This window comes from Passer domesticus, chromosome 9 (assembly GCF_036417665.1).
Source record: "Passer domesticus isolate bPasDom1 chromosome 9, bPasDom1.hap1, whole genome shotgun sequence".
NCBI classification, from domain to species: Eukaryota; Metazoa; Chordata; class Aves; order Passeriformes; family Passeridae; genus Passer; species Passer domesticus.
In genome coordinates this window covers 12341221-12361781 of record NC_087482.1, presented here as the reverse complement: position 1 = coordinate 12361781, position 20561 = coordinate 12341221, and positions in this window count along the sequence as shown.

Here is a 20561-nt window from a genome sequence, read left to right as displayed (position 1 = left end):
GCTCTACGAAACCAACAACTGGCACATTTATAAATAGCATAAAATCAGAGTTTGCAGGTTCCACTGATGAACAAGGAACGTCAGGCGTGACCTGTGATCCCTCTGTTTGGCTCACGTCTGCGTACTTTAATGAATTGTTATAATTGCTTTTAATCAAGGAGAGTACGTTGGCTATTTTAGGCTTGGAAATTTTCCTTTGGTTTGAAGAAGAAAGTAATAAAGTCTCTTTGGCCACCATTGATTTCACTGCCACTAGGGCAGTATTATTATTATCGTGGTGGGCGTTTTTATCAAGACTCCAACGCCCCTTGCCATTATGATTGTGGTCTATTTTAGATGGATTCTGCACGCTGAGGTTTGAGTAGTTCCAAGTCTGTGTCTTATGTTTCTAACTGACATCTTTCTAAAGCAGAATGAGCTCTCTCCCTTTGGCTTGTCAGCGTTAGAGCTTGGTTCCACATGAACCACATTGGATAATGTTCATCTGATGTCTGGCCAAATTCCACTGTAATTCCTTGGCCTGAGGAATATCAGGAAGACCTGCTGAGCTCCATGAACACTGTCAGCTGCATGGAAGAGAACGTCCTTGACTTTACTGAAGAAACTGGAGCTCAGCTTAGGTTAGATGCTCTTGAGCAGGAGAAAGGCTGGAATCGTTTTCCTGAGGCCTGTGTGCCCAGAGGGACTGAGATCTGGGGAGCAGCTGGGTGTTTCTGCACATGGATGTAAGGGGATTGCCAGACAGCTCAAGCCTTAACACAGGCAAACACTCCCCAACTCTTCTCAGGCAACACTTTGCTTTGGGTTTCAAATTGTTCCCACTTGTCTGTCTGTGAAGATGCCCCTAAAACCACAAGTCAAGCCTCTCAGAACTGGTGTTACATTTCCAGCAATGAAGAAAAGAAACCCAAAGCCAACAAAGTTTCTAAAACAATGATTTTTAGAGAGGAACTTAATTCCCTGTGCAGTGTCTTCTCACTGGGAAACATGCTGGAAGCCTGGGAATGAGGGTGTAAATGGCTCAGAGTCTCTTCTGCTTCTTTTCCAGTAATGCTGAAACACCTAGTGACCGTGTTTTTTCTCATAGCCCAAGCCACGTTCTCCTCATCACCAAGCCAGAGCCTGGTGATGTGGAGAGCCTGCCAAAACCCCCTGTTTGTTTCCTGGCACTGTCTGGGATGGGCCTACCATTAATGCATTGACTTGAGTAGCCAAATGAGCAGAGAGTGACCATAGGGATGGCGCCTCTCCTTCTTCTGACCATGGAAAGTTTTCTTTTGCTGCATAAGGGAAGCTGAAATTTTCCGACTGCTGAGAGACAGAGCTGCAGGTGTTTCCTGTGTGCCCAAGCAGGCATTTTCATCCCAACACATTTGTGCAGGCATCTTAATGTGTCTGTGTGGAATTTGAGATTTAAATGTTTGTTTCCTTACCTGAGGAATACCTGGTGGATTTCCTTTCTTTCCTTCCAATTACCATTGTTTTCAAGAACAAAGGAGGGAACTTGATGAGTTTTGTTTTATGGCAGCTCTGCTTAAGGGACCAACAAGCATGGCAGAGATGCCTTTCTTGTACTAATCCTTGGAAATAGCAGAGTTAGTATAGCAAAGTCCCTCGTCCAAAAACCCTATCAAGCTGGTGTGAATTCTCAGAGAATCAAACATGCTTTGCTGATGTAGTTCCCACTTGTTAGGTCAGTCAATGAAATCAGCTGCCAAGTCAAGATCTGTAGGATGTTGGAAAAAATGTGGGGTTTGGGTTTTTTGTAGGTGAAGGAAAGTCATCTCTGGGTCTCTGCCAGGGCAGAAACTGCCACTGCAGAATGAAGCTTAAACAATGGGCTCAGGGAGATGGGCAAAGTTACAGATGGGCAAAGCAGCAGGTGGAACCTCCCTGTTTCCTTTTTCCCCAGCCTCAAATCCTGATAGGCACAGGAGGGAAAGAAAAGCTGCAGGAGCCCAACCTGTTTTCACCTTGGCTGTGTGACTTCCTGAGCTGCTGCCTGCAGACAGACGAGGAGCAGCACTAGTCTGCCAAGGAGCTCCTGCAGGTAAAATGCAAAGGGGCCACAGGTGAAACCGGGTGTGAGGGATGGGCTCCTCCTCTACTTAAGTCCAAGGCATCAGATGAGCCCCCTTCCTCCTCACCTGCACTCTTGGTGCTCTTCAAATGAAAACGGTGAGGAGTCCTAGACTGGGCTGGGCTGGCAGGGCCCTGTAAAGGTCATCAGGTGCAAGTGTCCTGCCATGAGCAGGAACATCTTTAAAGAGATCAGATTGCTCAGACCCCTTTGCCACCTGACCTGGAATGGTTCCAGGGATGAGGCACCTACAAGCTCTTGGGGACCCGTGTGCCAGTGTTGCAGAATGCTCTAAGTAAACAAGTTCTACCTAAGATCTACTCTGATTGCATTCCATTTGTGTTTAGAAATATTTTCCCACATTCTGTTGTAACTGGCCCTGTTCAAAAAAGGTGTCCCCCACTTTCTTCAAAGCCACGTTGAATTTTGGAAAATGGCTATAAAATCTCCTTGGGCCTGTTCTTCACACAACTGAATAACTCCACCCCTCTCTGTTTTTCCTGAGAGGAGAGGTGCTCTGTCCTCTGACTGTTTTCTGTTGCCCTGTTTTGTAATTTGGTGGGGTGCCCCATTTTATCTAATGGCAAAAGAATTGAAGTAGAGCAATGCAGGGTACAGAGACATGCAAAGGTGGTGCAGGAACCCAAGGAAGCCAGGCTGGCTGAGTGGTCAGAGATTTGGCTGTGGGCAGGAGGGGCTGTGGGGGGCTCACTGTCAGCCTCTGAGGGGCCCTGGTTTGTGCCCCCAGCCCACCCTTGGAGGTTTCTGGCCGGCAAACAGGGAGAGCTGAGCGGGACTTGTCCCAGCCCCATCTGCTGCCTGGCACGCTCAAGCAGACAGGAACTGCCCCAGGGTTACTGCCAGGTTGTGTGGCAGAGAGGGAAGTGCAGCAGCCAGTGCCACTGGGCTGTCCCTGCTGGGAAGGAAGGTGCCATCCAGCACAGGAGGGGCAGGGCATGGAAAGGTAGGCACTGCTCTGTCTCCCTGTGGAAATCAGCACAGTGCCTGTCTTTCAAATACAGGGACCTATGTGATTAATTGGAGTTTCCTGAAAGGAAGAAACCTCAGGGCAGAAACACCATTTCTAGAGCACTGGCAGGGCAAAAATCCCAGCAAGATGAAAACACCTTGATAAAAGGATGAGTGGGATTCTGGGCCAGGTTTGCCTGTGATGGCAAGGTCCTGCACATAAAGATGGAGGTGCAGATGGTCCCATTGTTCTACTTTGTGGGTCTTTGTAGGAACTAGAGGAATCCTCATGGAGCCAGTGAAGCACTGAGCTTGGAAAGTCATGGTTCACCACTCTTCTTTGTTGTTTTCTTTTTTTTCTTTTTCCTGTGGACAGCATCCATTTGTAACATCATCCAAGCCAGCCTCCATCCTGGCACCACTCATCATTTAATTGCAGAAGAAGAAAAAGAAGTATTAGGAGACGAGAATTTAACAATAATTTCAAGATGTTATCTTCATAAGAAATTTAGATTAAAAATGTAGAGTAGGATTGTTGAAGAGTTGAAGAGTTGTTGAAGAGAATAGAGTGTACATTAGGATTGGATTTAAATAAAGTTTCTGGAACATCAACTCATTTAGAAGACTTAGATTTAGGTTTAGGCTTAGGCTTAGGTTTAGGCTTAGGCTTAGGCTTAGTACTAGGTTTAGGAGTAGGTTTAGGAGTAGGTTTAGGACTAGGGTTACAGTTAGAGTTAGTGTTATGACTAGGTTTGAGTTTGGGTTAGGGTTAGGGTTAGAACTTAGGGGTTTAGGGTTAGGGTATGATTGTCTAATAGGTCTGCTGAGTAGGATTTGAAATTAATAAAATTTTTAAAACCACAACTCTCCTTGTAATTTCCTTCCTTCTTACTCTGTGAATAAGCTCATGATTTCCTTGTAAATTGTCTGTTGTTTCTTAAAGGTGGAAGTCACCCCTACAGTGTCTTTGGCATGGTGTGAAATTGGGGTATGCTCATCTTCATTTATCCTCTCCAGACCATGCTGCTTTTGGAATATGACCCACGTGTCTGGTTTTGGTCTGCTGTGGTACCTCTATTTGAGGTAGAAAGGGCAATGGCATTTGCATGAAAAAACAAAGGAGGAATGGGACAGCCCAAATACTCTATGTGGATACAGGCTCTCTGCTGTGACTCAGGAGCATTTGAGTTCCTGCCACTTGGATTTGTATCCCCAAGTGCAATCTCTTTGGCAGAAGGAGAGCCTTGCTCAAGTGAGAAAGCAGAAGGATCAGAGAGGGGGCTCTGAAAGGTCTCCTCTGGTGCAGAGCTGGCAGCGCCTGTGAGGTGAGAGCGGGCCCGGCCTTGGCCGGGGTGCAGCCCCAGCAGAGGCCTGGCAGAGCCCGGAGCAGCCTGAGCCTGGGCAGAGGCAGGCTGGAAGGAGGCCCTTGGAGCTGCAGGAGGCAGCAGCCGGGCCCTGGGTGCCTCTTCCTGGCAGCGGGCGAATCCTCCGCTCTCAGAGCCCAGGTGGCAGCTGGCTGCTCCCGAGGGGAAGCGTAGCCGTGCTGGGCACAGCCCAGACTGGAGGCATTGGCCGTCTGGAGTCTGCCCAGGAGCAGAGGAAGGCCAGGGGCAGCCCAGGGCCGGTGGCCTGGCTGAGGATTCCTACTCTTGTGCCGGCTGCCCTGTGACTTCTGGCAAAGGGCAGCAGTGTGTGCAGCACTCTGGGCAGCGGCGCAGGGAGCCGGGCTGCTGGGCAGGCTGGAGCACAGGGCAGCGTCCTTCAGGCACGGCACTTCTGCCAGGGCAACCCAGGCCAGCCTGAGGCACTGACAGCTTGGCAGCTCACATCTGCAGGAGCCAGTGCCTCCCACAGCTCTGCCAGGAAGCGCCTGCAGGCCTGCAGTTCTGCCCTGAGCCACAGCAAAGGTGTGAAATGCAGAGTGTTTTGCAGAAATATTCAGGCCCACCAGGCCAGCCTGCTTTGTGCTCTCTGGAGCACAGCAAGCACTGTGCAATGCTGCTCTGAGCTGCTGGGAGAGAGGTGTTAGAAATAAACAAACTCTTAGTTACCACTAAGTGGAGACAAAGTCATTAAAGCAAACAAGAACCTTCTTCTTAGTAAGGATTCAACTGAGCCCTCTGTGTATCTCTGTCTCCTGAGAGCTGAACATACACACACACCAACACAATGCTGCTTTTGATTGCTTTTCCCAGCCTCAGGTGATCCCTGTCCCCTTCCCCTTTGGCTGGGTGCTAGGCAACTTACATTCTCTCCTGACAGCCTACTTTTCTGTCCCCTCTCCTCTTCTCCTACCTCTCTTTTATTCTGGTGTTCAACCCTGACCCTTTTCCAGCTCACAGCAACACCCAAGAAATTAACTGGAACAAATGCAAACCAGAACTAACACCACCTAGCACCAACAGATTTCATTCTTTTTTCTAATAACCTTTTGGCTGCAGCAAAATATTACCTCCTAGCTTTCTGAGGGAATCATGAGCCTAATTTCAACATGTTTTTGGGATGATGATGTATCTTCAGAGAATAGGTTTTCTTTTGGGAAGGGTATAAGGACATGAGTTCAAGGCTGCAGGACAAACCAGTTTTTGTTAGTTAAAAATTTTCATTATGACCTTCCCATGCCTAGTTTTTAACCTTTCTGTAATATCAAATGACCTCAGTTCTGTGATTATTACATCTGCATACTAGCTGCAAAAACCCAACATTAAAAGCCATGGTCATATTTTGGTTGAAAAATAAGAAAACATGCAAATTAATATTTCAGTGATAGCAGTGCCAGACCTTTTAGGTTTAATCCTATTCGTGCTATTTTCAGAAATCTGCTCTTGACTTCAATAGGAGCTGGCATGAGTGCTTAACCATGAATAAATATGGAAGGTAGTTGTTAGTGATTTTCAGCATGAAAATTATTTTATAGACACTGTAAACAGAAGTGACAGGTGGCAAATAGTCAGAAAACTCTGCAACTTAAAACCTGCTGATGAAGCACTTCTGTGTCTACAGACCTAGCCTTCAAACACCTCTCAAAGATCTGTGGAGTTCATGGGAACCTCTAGTGCCTTTATTTATAGTACCTTTAGTTATAAAGGTGTAAATTTTAATTTAAAGCTGTGAACAGAAAGAGAATATTTAACCAGATGCAATGTCTTTAGACACTGCAATCAAGGTTTTCTTTTGCTCTACCATACTCCAATGTATTTGGGAAAATAATCTTTATGCAAACCTGTGTGTCAGTGTAGTTAATCACAGTGGTATTGTGTGGATGGATGTACATACAAAGTCTTGAGACAGAAAATATAAGTTCAGACCTTGTTAATACTTACTAATAGACTAGGAGTGCTTTGATTGATCTGATCTGGTGGGGTTCCAGTATCTCTTATTTTCAGGCAGTCTGTAAGATAGAACTCTCTACCTCACACATAAAGTAGGTGTTCTGTCAAACAAACAAAACAAAACAAAACGGCTTGAGACAATTCAAAGTTTTTTGATAATTATAGCCCATGCCTTGTTTGTGTATAGTGACTGTTTAGTGAATTAGCACTCCCAAAAGACAGATTTGGATGCAGCAGTGGGGAACAAAGTGACACAGACCCCCTCATGCATCCAAAGGAGATCCCTTTATTGTAAACATGGCACACTTTTTATGCCTTTAGTCTCAACCTGACATAACTGAAACCAAACCGAGACCTAGCAGAACTGAACAGAAAGAAGGCACCCATTGGCTGGTGCTCCCAAATGTCAGAGATGAGCTTGCTGCCAAGCCCCGGGATTGACTGCCAGGGGCTTCCCCCAGTCAGATCTCTTAGGAAGCTGCAAGCATTTCACCGGCCAGATGCCGAGGGGGTGTGCAGTTCAGACCAATGAGAATATGCAGACTGGGTCTTTCAAATGTTCTGTATGAGGGGTAGGCTGGGAAATAAACCCCCTCTGTGCCACACAAACCTCGAGGCTGAGTGATCTCTGTCTCCTGCACCCACAATCCCCAGACATGACCTAACACGTGGTGAACCCCAGAGTGATAAGAACTCAGAAGCACAGAGCAAAGGAGACACATGGCGTTAGAGCTGGAAATCGGTGTACAACCAGATTGCAAGCAGCGTAAGAGCTGGGAAATGGTGTGGGAACCAGATTACAAGAGCAACAGGCCCAAATTGGTGTTTGGAACTGGAGAAATACAGCCTGGGAGCTGGGAATGGTGACAGAACTGATATGCTGAAAACCTGGGACTTTGCTAAGTAGCATAAAGTGCTGCGAGGTTTCTAGCCCTGTATTTGTGGACTGGAATCACTTAGGAGACCATGGGAGCTTGGATGTCAGGTCCAGAAAACTCTGTAACGAAGGTACTGATTTTCTTACTTCAAAGAAGAGAAATAAACCACGATGAGCGAGCTCTACAAGCTTTATTCACATGGTGCGAAAACCATGAGATGCACATATCAAAAGGCGATGCTTTAGATTTGCCCTTTTGGGAGAGGGCTGGACAAAATATATTTGAGGCAGTCTCATTTGGCGATGATGCAGCCATCGGTATTATAAAACCATGGACACTTGTTCTGGACTTAAGAACTAGATTATGAAAGGCAAAGGGGGAAGGGCAGCAGTGCAGCCGCCTCTTCCTTCCACCCTGTGTGTGAGCTGGCATTGCCGCGGGAGCCGGCAGGCCCCGGCCGCTGTGAAAACGTGCTCTGCTACTGGGACTGTGGCTGACCAATGTGGAGCGGGTGTGGGAACCAGCACAGCCCCAGAGAGTGGGGGAATCCCAGAAAACGGAGACCATCCGGGGGCTGCCCGAGCCAAGGACACCGATGTCGTCCAGAGGGCCGGTGGCGCCGATTGCACAATCCAGACACGTGGAGAGACGGCGGCCGCCACAGCCCCGGCAGCCGACCCGGGCGGGCACACCATGCCGCCCTGCCCTGGGGGAGCAGACCATGTGGGGAACGCTTCTGCTCCCCCCCGGGGACACCATGCCATGCAGCCGCTCCGAGCCCTCCCAGGTTACAGGGGAATTCCGCAGCCATTACACCGTGCCACGCGGCCACTGAGATCGCCCCCCACCATTCGCACCAGGGCCGCCGCAATTCCCATCACCACGGAAACCGAGTGGGCTGGCTCCAAAGTCACCCCTCCCTGGAGCCCGGCGTGTCTGCATCAGGAGTGGCCCTGCCCCCGAGCCTGCCTCCAAGGTCGGATCTGAGAAGAGCTGCAGACACCAAAGCCAGAAGCAGAGTGTGGGAAAAGCCCCTGTGGGGGCCCAACCCACAAAATACAGTGGAAAGAAGCATGCCAGGGTGTGGGGCCGTGTCAGCAATAGCAAGCAAGCCGTCCTGAAAAGATGCTGCTGGCCACATGCTATGGCCATTTCACAGCAGCTGAGAGAGGGCCACTTTCTCACCAAGTCCAAGAGAAAGCCAATATTGCCCTACAAAGCTTTTCAAATCAAGGCTGTCATGTTTCAAAAACTCTAATAAACACACTGAAGGGTTATCACACAAAAGTTAGAAAAATGTACAACTGTTTGTAAAATATGCCTTAGAGTTCATAGTACAATACTCATTATGACTGTTTGCGATTGTTAGGACCAAAATCAATAGGCCTATGATTGGGAAAATGTGCTATTTCTTCTTCAGGCAATAACTGCTGTGCATCAAGGAAGCCTTAGTGTGTCTATTAATATGTGTTTTCCTAGTATTCCTACTAATTATTATTGCCTTGTTTCAAGAAGAATGGTTAAGCTCCAAGGGATATCCACTAAAATACTCATTTAAAAAAAAAAAAATCAATTTGTCATAACCAAATTACTGTTGCAAAGTTCTTTCACTGAAGTTCTACCACTTGTCATCATTTTGTCCTAGATTGCAAGATAATGTGTGTATTCTATTTGCCATCTGTTAGAGGTGTGGCTCTGTTATCTTCTCTTAACTGGGCAGTTTTCTTTATCTCTTCCATGACCAATCCTCCCTCTGGGGACACATCTGTGTTAATGGGCCATTGAGTGCCACAGCATGACTGATAAAACTACATCATCCCACACTGTGAGAAGCTCTGCCCAGAGGGAGGAGCCAAGCATTCCTAACTGGATATCATCTGAGATTTTGGACACCAGGACAGCCTTTTCCACTGGATTCCCAGAGGAGCAGCTGCCTTTTCCACTGGATTCCCAGAGGAAGACCAGGCCCATCCATACCACCACTGGGTCATCAGAGGATGACTACACCTTTCTACAGGATCACTGCTTCAACAGAACCACACCTGACACTCCAGGAGGATGGCAGCCACCATTCCAATTGGACTGCTACCAAACCCCTGACCAACAGGGTGTCTGTTGGAGTGTTGGAGGACACAAGGCAGATGATGGACTTTGGACCGGGTTAACATAAGAGATTTGATAACAGGATGCCTTGGCAAAAGCAAATGGAACTTTGAAAATTAGACTTAGATTGCAAGAAGATTAAATCAAAGAGGTTTACCAGAAAAAGAAAATCCCATTAAACTCTGCAAGCAGGAGATGTTGTTATATGCATAAGTTTGTGTATGTGATTTTAACATAATCATTGTAGTACACATAACTAGTCTCCCTGAAGTAGTATATAATATAAAAGTGTTTGTATCCCACAATAAAATTGGATTCTATCACTGAGTCAGTCTTCCGTCTCTCTCCATCGCTGACAGGTGTCAGGTTGTATTCTGACTCTGGCAGTGTTGTTTTGTATTACTGCATTGTTTATTTGACTTTTATTTTCTTCCCTAATAAAGAACTGTTGTTCCTGCTCCCGCATCTTTGCCTGAGAGGCTCCCTTAATTTCAAAACTACAACAATTTGTAAGGAGGGGTTTCACATTTTCCATTTCAGTGGAGGTTTCTGCCTTCCTCAGCAGACATCTGTCATTTCAAACCAAGACACATTTTAAAAGTTAAAAGTCATCTATTAAATCACTAACAAAATGTATAACTTTTAACAAGGGGAGAAGGGTGGATTGCTTGCACTGTTATTCATGTCTAAAGTTTTCGTGCAGTAGATATTAGTAAAAGTTTGTTTTTAAAGTATAAATACAAAAAACCTCCCCCAACCAAGCTCATGATCCTGATCAAGCCATGAACTTGGCTGGTAAAGAAAAATATATTATTAAACCTAGATTCTCTTTTTCCATTGAGAGAAATGAAAAAAGCCTCATCCAGAAGAGGTTTTTCTCAGGTTCTCATAGTGAAAAAGAGACTCAGGCAGAGCTCAAAACCCATGTTTTGTCCTTATTTTTATTTATTATACAAAGAAAAAAGGGGAAAAAGGGGTTGTTGTGAAGGTACGTCTTTGACTCTTAAGTAAATAATATAACAGTATAATAACCCTATGATATTCAGCTGCCTAAAATACACTTCAGTGGAAACCACAGACAAGCATCCTGAAGTCTACCCACCTCATGGACAGTTCATATAAGAACTTGATTTGTTTACAATCTATTCCTTAAAATATTAGACCACATCCTATTGTAACTGGTCCTGTTAAAAAAGCTGTCTCCCACTTTCTTCAAAGCCACCCTGAAGTTTTGGGAAGTGGAGCTAAAGTCTTCCTGGGGCCTGTTCTTCACAAAGCTGAATAACTCCATGTCCCTCCACATTTCCTGAGAGGAGAGCATTGCTGGCCAGGGGTCTGTGTCAATCCATGAACGGGACGGGAATGCTGAGGAACGCACCTCGAGCTGTTTGTTTTCCAGCTGTTTGGTTTCCACTCTCATTACATGGTTATGACAATGGGAAGATGCCAGCAGCTCATGTCCCCGGCAGCACACAAAGAACTTAATGTTACCTTACCTTAAAAAAGTAAACTTTTTTGACCAATCCCACAAAGCAAAAGCATATTGACAATAGTTCTATCCAACCCCTAGAAGCACAGGTACCTTTTGTTCAAATAATGCTTGCTAATTTGGAATGAAATACCCATTGTAAGCCTTAAAGTACAATGCACAGAGCTCCATTATTAAGCTCAGAAGTTCCTAATATCTCACTAGATATACTTTTCTGTAGCTTAGGGAGTTATTCTAGCCAAGCGTTACTACAAAGACCATTGTTCCATTTGTCCTTACTTTTTTACGTCTTATGTAATTTTGCTGCAGACTTATGGCTGCTGATTAGCTCTAATCGCAGTTCTTATGTCTTTGAGCCCTGCCTTTTGCAGCTTTCCCAAAACCTTCTGATTTTAAGGATTCCCACAATTCTCCCTCTCGGTTTGACTAAAAAAAACCCTTCATAACCGTGTCATTTATTAACTGCCTTGCGTTTCATAGCTGTACTATAGTATATCGGCTTTTTACTTGCTTAAAGCATCCTTTTTGCTCACATTAAGCCTTGCTATTTTACAACACAGCAATTTTAATGTTGTGAAAGTCCAGTCAGTTCAAAGGGCATAAGTCATGTCTGATAGCAATTACAAGTCATTGTCAGAAGAAGTCTCACCTGTTCCAAGGTCTTAATTCAAAACCTTCTTCTATGTCAATACCTTCATCCACCATCTCTGTAAGATTTTGCGAACTCTCTGTGAATCCATTTCCTACCTATGTCTCTTATATGCTAAACACTTCTTTGATAGTTTTGTCCATCATTTGTGGCACACACTGAGGTATGCGAGGTATTACTACAGTATCACTGCCAAAACACCCAACACATATAGACCTATTTTACTAAGTTCCCTTTGTCAAGGTGCAAGGCTCCATCCTAGGAACAAATCATCTAACCAGGATCCAGCATCTTCTTTAATTGGAGCTGTCAAGTCTGTCAGCTTTTGTATACTTTTGTGGATGGATTCAGAATGATCAGACAGGTTCATGCAACACAATCCACAAATTCCTCACAACCATGTCCATGTGCCAGGAAAAAGAAAAAATCAACAGCTGTTCTATTTCAAAGGGTAGCATGCCCAACAATCTTAACATCTGTTTAACAGTGATATGAAACAGATGTTAACATCTGTTTAATATCACTGTGTTATTGCAGTGATATTGGCATTAGTTTGTTAAATTGTTAAACAATTAAAAACAACCAACATCAGTGTATCATTCAATTTTGCTCCATTCTTTTAGTGAGCTAATTTTTGGCAAAAGAACCTCCCATATCTTCCTCAATTTAAAAACTTTGCTTTTGACCTTTAATAAAAACTTCACTTTTGAAAACCCAATAGAGGGGATCTATAACGTCACAAAACAAAACCCACACTTTTGCCAAAAAAGCTCTACAAAACCAACAATTGACACATTTATAAACAGCATAAAATCAGAGTTTGCAGGTCCCAGCAATGAACAAGGAATGTCAGGTGTGACACGTGATCACTCTATTCAGCTCACGTCTGTGTACTTGCTTCTACAGTCTTGGACTTATCAACACCTTCTGGGGTGTGATATGGTTTGATGTTTTTCACTGGGACCCACTTAATTCCTGCACCTGTAGAGACAGAAGCACACCCTTTGCCCCAAGTGGTTAATCAGAAAGGACCTTCAATTTGTCCTGTCCCAGGGTTTCTAATTAAAACAGGGGGATTTTCTTTTCGTTGCGCCTGAGTGTTATTTGAAAAATGCCTAAAAATTGGTGGATCAGGTTCTGCAACAGAGCAGTTCAAGAAATGAAAAATATATAAAGCTTTGTTCAATCTCATCTGTGGTGTGATCTCTACTCCCCCCCTCATTCTTGATCAAGAATGTGTTCTAATGTCTGATGTGTCCTCTCAACAATTGCTTGACTTGTGGGAGAATGGTGACAAACAGTCCAATCCTTTAAAAATGTGGCCAATTTTTGAGATATGTATGCGGAACCATTGCAGACTTTTACTTTTTGGGGCACACCCAATGAAGCAAAAGCTTGCAAAAAATGTTGACAAGCACAATTACCTGTTTCACCTGTGTGAAGAGAAGCAAAACCTGCACCAGAGAATGTGTCTACTGAAAAATGAGTATTTTTAAATTTACCAAAGGAAAGGTATTTAGTGATATCCATTTGCCATAACTGCAGGCTCTGCAAACACTGCGGGTTGACCGCTCCTGTAGAAACAGGAGGCTGCACAAGCTGGCAGTCAGGGCAAGTACTGATGATAGCTTTAGCCTGACTTTTAGAAATTTGAAAGATTCGCACAAGTGCTTGCACATTTGAGTGAAAAAAGACATGACTCAGTTTTGCTTGTTCAAAAATGTTTTGCAGAGTGTTTGAAATAACCATTCCCAGTTTGTCTGCTCTCGCATTTTCTTCCACTAAAAATCCAGGAAGTGAAGAATGAGCCCTGATGTGAGAAACAAAATATGGATTAGTTCTATATTGCAATGATGTATAAAGACAGGGAAGCCAACAATATAAAGTGTCATTACTAACATCCTTTAGAACTGATCCTTCTAATCTTTTAACCACATTAGCAACAGAATCTCTGATTAAATTAAAAGGTTGTGGGAAGAGCTGAAAAGCCTGAACCACAGCAGCAAGCTCAACAATCTGAGGTGATCCTTCTATTATTAGAAAATCTGATTCCCAGGTTTTAGATGTTTGGTTCAACCAAATTACAACTGATTTATGACTTTTCCCAGATCCATCAGGGAAGAGAGTTATTGCATTTAAAGGTTCCTCACTTAACATAGGTTCCTCTCTAAAACTCAATTTTGCTTGCAATAATTTGTGAGCCACGTAAGGAACAGAACAAATACCTGTAAAATTTAATAATGCATATTGTAAATCATCAGAATTTTGCATTGCCCAATCAAGAGAATCTTTTTTTCAGTGGTAAATAGATAACTGCAAATTCTTGACTTGCTAAACTGAACAATCTTATTCTGGCCTTAATGACAATTTGTGCTATCATCCCTAACACTGTAAAACTAGTCTTTGGAACCTGTAGGGAAGAAAAACCCATTCTATTCTCAACAAAGGATATCTCTCAGAAAGGTCCCATTGAAAAATGAGACCATAAAGTCACATTTTTAATGTGACATTTTTAAAGAAAGAAGTCCAGGCTGAAGAGGTCCCATGTCTTCAGTCACTCCATTCATCTTCCTCAGGTCATGAAGCAACCTCCAGGAGCCCGATGTCTTCTTGTGGATGAGGAATATTGGTGAATTCCAGGGACTATTCATGGGTGTGATGTGATCTTGGACCTGTAATTGCTCCTTTACCAATCTCTTAAGGATATTTAATTTTTTCTCTGTTAAAGGCCATTGATCAATCCTTATAGGATTATTGTGTGGCAGGGGGCCCTCGAATGGGGGGAATAATGTGCATTGACTCCATGACTGCAGAAGGCTGAGCAATTGCTTTATTGAGCTATACTATATTATAGTATAGTACAGGCTGAATAATTGCTTTATTAAGCTATGCTATATTATATTACACTACTACACTATACTACTAGGAAAAACCCATCTCCATTGCCAGCCAGTCCAACACACTGGATCCAACTGGTCAAGGAATCCAACACCAGCACTAGAGTCCAATTAGGAAACTACCTTTTGGTAAACAACCTCCAGAACACATTCCACATGTGCACAACAACAGGTGCAAAGATTAAGAGAAGAATTGTTTTCTCTGAGCTTTCTCACAGCTTCTCAGGAAAATCCTGGCAGAGAATGAAGTCTCTTTCTGTCCACAGAATATGCGAATACCACAAGAGGATGATCGGATTTCCAGTTCAGGTTTAAAGTGGTAGGTTTTGATGTGGTTTGCTCCCTTCCCTGATGGTGAGAAGCTTCTGAACAACAAAAGGACACACTGTGGCTGTCCCTTCTTCAGGAGCTCTGCTTTAGACTGTGTTTTCTTTTTTTCTCTCATCACTCCTGTATCTGATACAGAAGAACAGGTAGTGTTGGCACAGTAACCAGCTGCCCCAGGAGCCCTGCCAAGAAAGGCACAGGAGCAGAGCTCCAAGTTCTTGGCAGTAGGGTTATAAATAAAGTTAGCTTTTGTAGGTGGGGCCATGAATTGTTAATTAATGCAATAAATTGTTACACTTAATTTACATAATAAGTTATAGAGTAATAAGTTATGGAGTTAAATGTGCTGAAATAGGAATGCATGCCCAGTAGAGTGGGGGTGGTGAGATCTGGGTGAGGGAATTTTCTAGAAAACTGCCTCATGACATTAATATGAAACATGATTGCAAGAGCAGCCAGCCAATGAAGCCTCGGAACTCTGGAATGATTGGCCAGAGATGCACCATCTTATGGAGCAACCAACAACCAAGACAAGGAGCAAGCAACAGGTGGATTGAGAGCGCATCACTCCTGTGGCTTTAAGAGACTTTAAAAGCCCCGGGTGCTGAGCACCTGGGTCTTTCTGCCCAGCCCGTGTCCAAGGAAACCCTGTGCAGCACGCAGCATTGTTAGCTTGGAACTCGGACTTGCCGCCCAGGTCCCAGGCTCACCCTGGGCTCTCCTCTGAGCTTGTCATGACTTTCAATAAACAGGCCCTAGCCTTTGGAAAGATCTTGGCTTCATTTTGCCAATTTCACTCAGGAGTGAGACTATTAAGACAGGGTGGCCAAACAAACTTTCTGCTTGTGTTGGGTTTTCACCAGCTATCGGTCACGCGAGTTTTTCAACTAGAAAATATTTTCTGCTTAATCATGACTCCTGTCACAAAGTGTTAACTATACAAATCTAGCACACAAATTCCACACTGAGAGGAGCTAGAAATAAATTTATACTTCTTGTACTAGAGCAATTACTTTCATCTATACTACAACACTTCTCTTTCAGCCAAACGAGGTTGCCACATAAAGGAAGGAGGTCAAGGGCTTCTCTTTTCTTGGCCACTTTTTTCCTATTCTTTTTGCATTGTTTTGCCCTGTGGCCTCATCACAAACCAATATGGAATGAGATTGGTTTGCTGGACAGCAAGCTGGCACCTGATGAAAATAAACTGAATGAATGTGGAAAGCGGAAAATGGAGTGAAATTTCTTACATGGAGAAATAATTAAACTGTGTTAACTGTGCTATTGGACCTCTTAAAAAAAAACAGACCAAAAAGTCACTATGGCCTTCAGAATCCATTACGACACAGAGTAGAATACATAGAAACAAATAATGTTAAAAAAACGCTTTTCTTTGACTACATTAAACAAATGTTAGTGGTGGAACATCAGTTACTGCATTCACCTACTACATGAAGAGAGCTGTCACATGCATGTGATATAGAAAACACCCACCCACTCCTTCTGAAATACCCACAGGCCCACTTTTGAGCAACTAGTGACATGTGCTCTGTATGCATGACTACTCTGCAGTCAGGTTTCTTGTGTGCCATCAGGATGCCTATTAAAGATGGAGATCATAAAAGGATTAAGGAGTCTGTCACATGTATTGTTTTCTGCTGTAGTTCTAGCCTGAGGGATTAGTCGGTGTAAACAGCTCAAGATCTCCACATTTTCCAGATGAGTCCGTGAAAAGAAAACAGTCATGAGAGCATCCAATATGAAACTCAGAAACAAACATGATTGAAGGCTGTCCTGACTTGCAAAATGGTTGGTGCTGGTTTGCACTGTTGGAAACTCCTTGCTCTATGGAACCTCTTGTTCCTGACAATGAAGTCTGTCATTCCTGAGTAACAACAGGCTCACACTTCCATAGCAAAAAGGTACCATCACAGCACCTAGGTGTATTTCCAGTCAATCACAGACAATTTATATCTCAATAAGCCATTCTGAAAGCTTCCTTATACATTTTACATCTTATTAAAAAACTGTAGTATTTGTTTAAATAATTTAACTTTGGAGACAGGAAGTTTTAGGAGTGACTCTCACAGCTGATGTTCTTTAAGTTGCTTGCAGTTGGTTACTGCATAAAGCAAGCTGCTGAGATGGATGTCAGGTCCCAATATCCCTAAAGATTGGTAGATGATCTGGGTCCCAAGTGCAAAATCAGCATTCAAATGTCACGTATTATTCAAAGCATCAGATATTTCAAGTATGAAAAGACAGAGTTAGCTGCTTCTCTAACAAAAAGAGTTTCCTCTCTGATGGGCTGGAGATGATTTAAACAATTTAGAAGTTATTTAGAAATCACTTGGGGTGATTTAAACAGAACTCTCCACAGCTCTCCCACAGCTTTCTGAAATATAGAAATAGTATTTAATCTATGCTGGCATTTGTAAAGAAAAAAAGAATTTCTTATGTTCAATAAACAGAAATTCATTTCTTTATTATTCATAAAAGTCATCCTAATTTTACAGAACAATGAAAGTAAAATCAGAAAAATATGCTTCTATTTACAATGCAATTTTTAGAAATCCTTTCTCTGCTAAGTGGTATTTGATGAGATTTTTTAACTCTTTCACCTGCACTTTCAGAATGCAGTCTGCTCAGAATAGTGAGCGAGTTTCTCCTAATTCAAGAAGCTGCTCACCTGCAGAGCATTGACAACTGCCTTTGTGAAATCCAGTATGAATTCACTTGTGAAAGTCAATTAGAATTTGGTATTTGGTTAGAGATTCTTATGCACACAACATCCAGACACCTTGCCAGTCAGAGTGTCTCAATACGGATGTGCACAGATTTATTTTACTTGCAATTTGTTTCTTTACCTTATCACAGAATGAGATCCCTACCAACATAGGAACAAATTAAATCCCTTGCCCTTCAGCACTAGGGGTATTCAGCTCTCTGCTGTCATTTTTTAGCAGCCTGCTGATTTCCTGCTTGTAGATAATTATATTACAATATGCCAGAAACCCATCACAGAAGTAGTGTAAAGCATCTCAGTACTTCTGTTTCCCTTCTTTCTAAGGAATGCAAATTGATTCCTCCACCCCTCCTTGCACTCCTTTGACATCCACTACAGCTGCTCCTTGTCACATCTTATGGGCACACAAGGAGCATGACACAGCTGACACAGCTTCCAGCAGTGCAAACACAAAGTGCATAAAGTTTTTGTTGTCTGGTAAGTAACTTACCATGGCAGTCATGATGTAGATTACAAACAAACAAACAAAACAAACAAATAACAACAACAACAAAAAAAAGCTGAGAAGATATTATAGATTTCCATAGATCAGAAAAACAAATAATCAAAACAAAGAAATGTAAAAAATAGATAGACTGGAACTCTTAAGCTATCAAGAGACCAGAAAATTTTAAAAAACAAACAACAAACAAATAAATGCTAGTCAAGACTTTTTTATTCTCTGTTCCTCCCTTTTCGAGCCCTTCAAGCCCTGAGCTAATAAAGCCCCTCCTTTATAAAGCAATTTGTCCAGCTGATGTTCAGCACAAGATCTGCCGAACTTCATCTGTAGGCTCAGAAGATCCAGTGTCCTTTGGCCACCCCCAGTTCCCACTGAAGACGGAACTGCAGAGTTCAGTGGGACCAGCAGAGCAGAGGGGACCAGCTGCAGCTCCAAGCCCAGCTCTTGCTGGTCACAGCTGAGCCTGTGGCAAGCTCCAGGAGCTCCTGCCATCTCCCTCCCTGTTGGCAGCTCCCTCCCTCCAGCCCCCACGCCCTGCCCATCCACGTTTTTCCCTCCCAGTTCACCCCTTTGCTTTGCCTTCCCTTAATAAACACTTTGGCTTTTTCACTTCACCCGTGGTTCCCTCTGTGGAGCTGAAGCAGCACAAATCCTGAGCCTGGGGACACGCAGGGCCCTGCTGCCGTTCTCTTCCACGCCATCGTCTGTGCACGGGCAGAGAGGAACAAGGGCAGCTCAGGCTGCAGAGGTCCCTGTCCTGCTGCTCCAGTTGTACAGCACCATGGAGTTGAAGGTCGTGCTGAGCACGCTGAAGGGAACAAGGACCCTGGGTTTTTGAACAGCCAGCTTGAGTATGCTCTTCTATGGCAAGCATCCACCAAGGGCAGAGGAGCTTGCCATGCTGGAAGTTCTCCCCAAGAGCTTGCTGAAAGCACAGGAAGGCTCCATGCATACACAGGGACAGGAAGAGGGCAGAACCAGAGACCATGGTGGCCTAACAGTGAGCTCTGGGTGTGCCTCAAAGCAAATGAAGCAGCAGCAGCAGCAGCAGCAGTGCAGTGGCTGTGACTCAGAGGCGCGAGCGTCCCAGTGGCTGCAGCGCTGTCAGGCAGTGCCTGCAGGCTGGGTGCGCTTCTGGCAGCTCTGCTCTCCCCACAAGTGAGGAATCACAGCCCCTGCCTCAGGCCCACTCAGAAAGCCAACCAAGTGAGACCAGAGGCAGGGGACCCTTCCCAGCTGTCTTGGACATGGCTGCAAAACAGCCACTGCGTCTTCCTGTGCCCGTGTTTGGGGTGTGCTGAGCCCAGAGCCGGCCAGCTTGTGCTCTGCTGTGCCAGGAGCGTTCTGGGCGGGCAGGAGAAGTGCTGCGTGCACAGCGGAGCGTCCTGCAAGGGGCTGACCAGAGCCTTCTGTGGGAACAGGGCTCTGCTCCCTGGCTGGGAACAGCCTGGTTTTGCTGCCGTGAGTGCAGGCAGGAGTTCAGGCACGTGCAGAGGCAGCGGGCAGCTCGTGTTTGTAGGGGCCCGGGGCTGCGCGCCCAAAGCGACACGTGGGCGTGGGGAAGGAAGTGACACAGAGCCGGGGGAAGGAAGATGAGCTCGAGCTGGAGCGCCTGTGCTGCAAGGAGCAGAAGGAATTCAGCCTTGCCAGGGTTTCTGAAGTGTGTGTTGGTGTTTCCCGGGAAATGCTGACATTTGGGGAAGTGCCTTTGGAGGAGAGGAGCTTGATTCTCAAGGAAACTGCTTCCCCAGGAGCCCCCAGTGACGTAGGTGCAGCTGTCTGCCTTTGGCTCCCTGTGCTTTCAGTCCTTGAGGCCCCTTGCACTTGGCAGAGGGGCGTGCAAAGCGACAAATCCATGTAGTGATAGACATTATGTTTTCTTGAAGCAGAGTGTGATTTTATAGACTCTCTCTTCTGGTGGAGATGCTCTTTTAATTCTAGTGTGTTGATTATGCCTGTTAATACATATTTTAACTTGCTCTGGCATTCTTCACAAAGAGTAGCTGTCCTTTAGTCTTTGATTTACCTCAGCAAATGTTCAGACATAACTTCAGATATCTGAATTTAGCCCATTTCTCCTCTCACTTCCATTTCAGAGAATGTCATAAATACAGATCTACACACTAAAGTATCCAAGATTTCTGTGCAATAGAAAGATGAGTAAACAGTAGTAGAGCCCAAGCTACATTACCTTTAGCGATTACCAAAGGCACTAGGTATTTAGAAAAGTTTTCCTTCTTTCAGCAATATTATCAATAGATTGTTATAGATACATATTATAATATTCTAATATTGGCTTTTTGCAAATATTAAAATAGATTTTATATGTGTGATGTTAAAGTAACTTTCTTATAAAGATATAGTTTTTATTTCAGTTCTTAATTAGGCTTAGACATAGTAGTGAAATAGCTGATAGAAGTATGCTTGTGTTCAAATGCCTACTTAAATGGGATAACATCCAATGAACATAGAAAGAAGACACCTGCTACAGATGTGCCCACTGTCAGCACTCACTGTCTGAAGATGGTGCGGACCAAGGTCCAAAAATTGGAGGTGGTAAGAATGGACTAAAACCACAACCAAGGAATA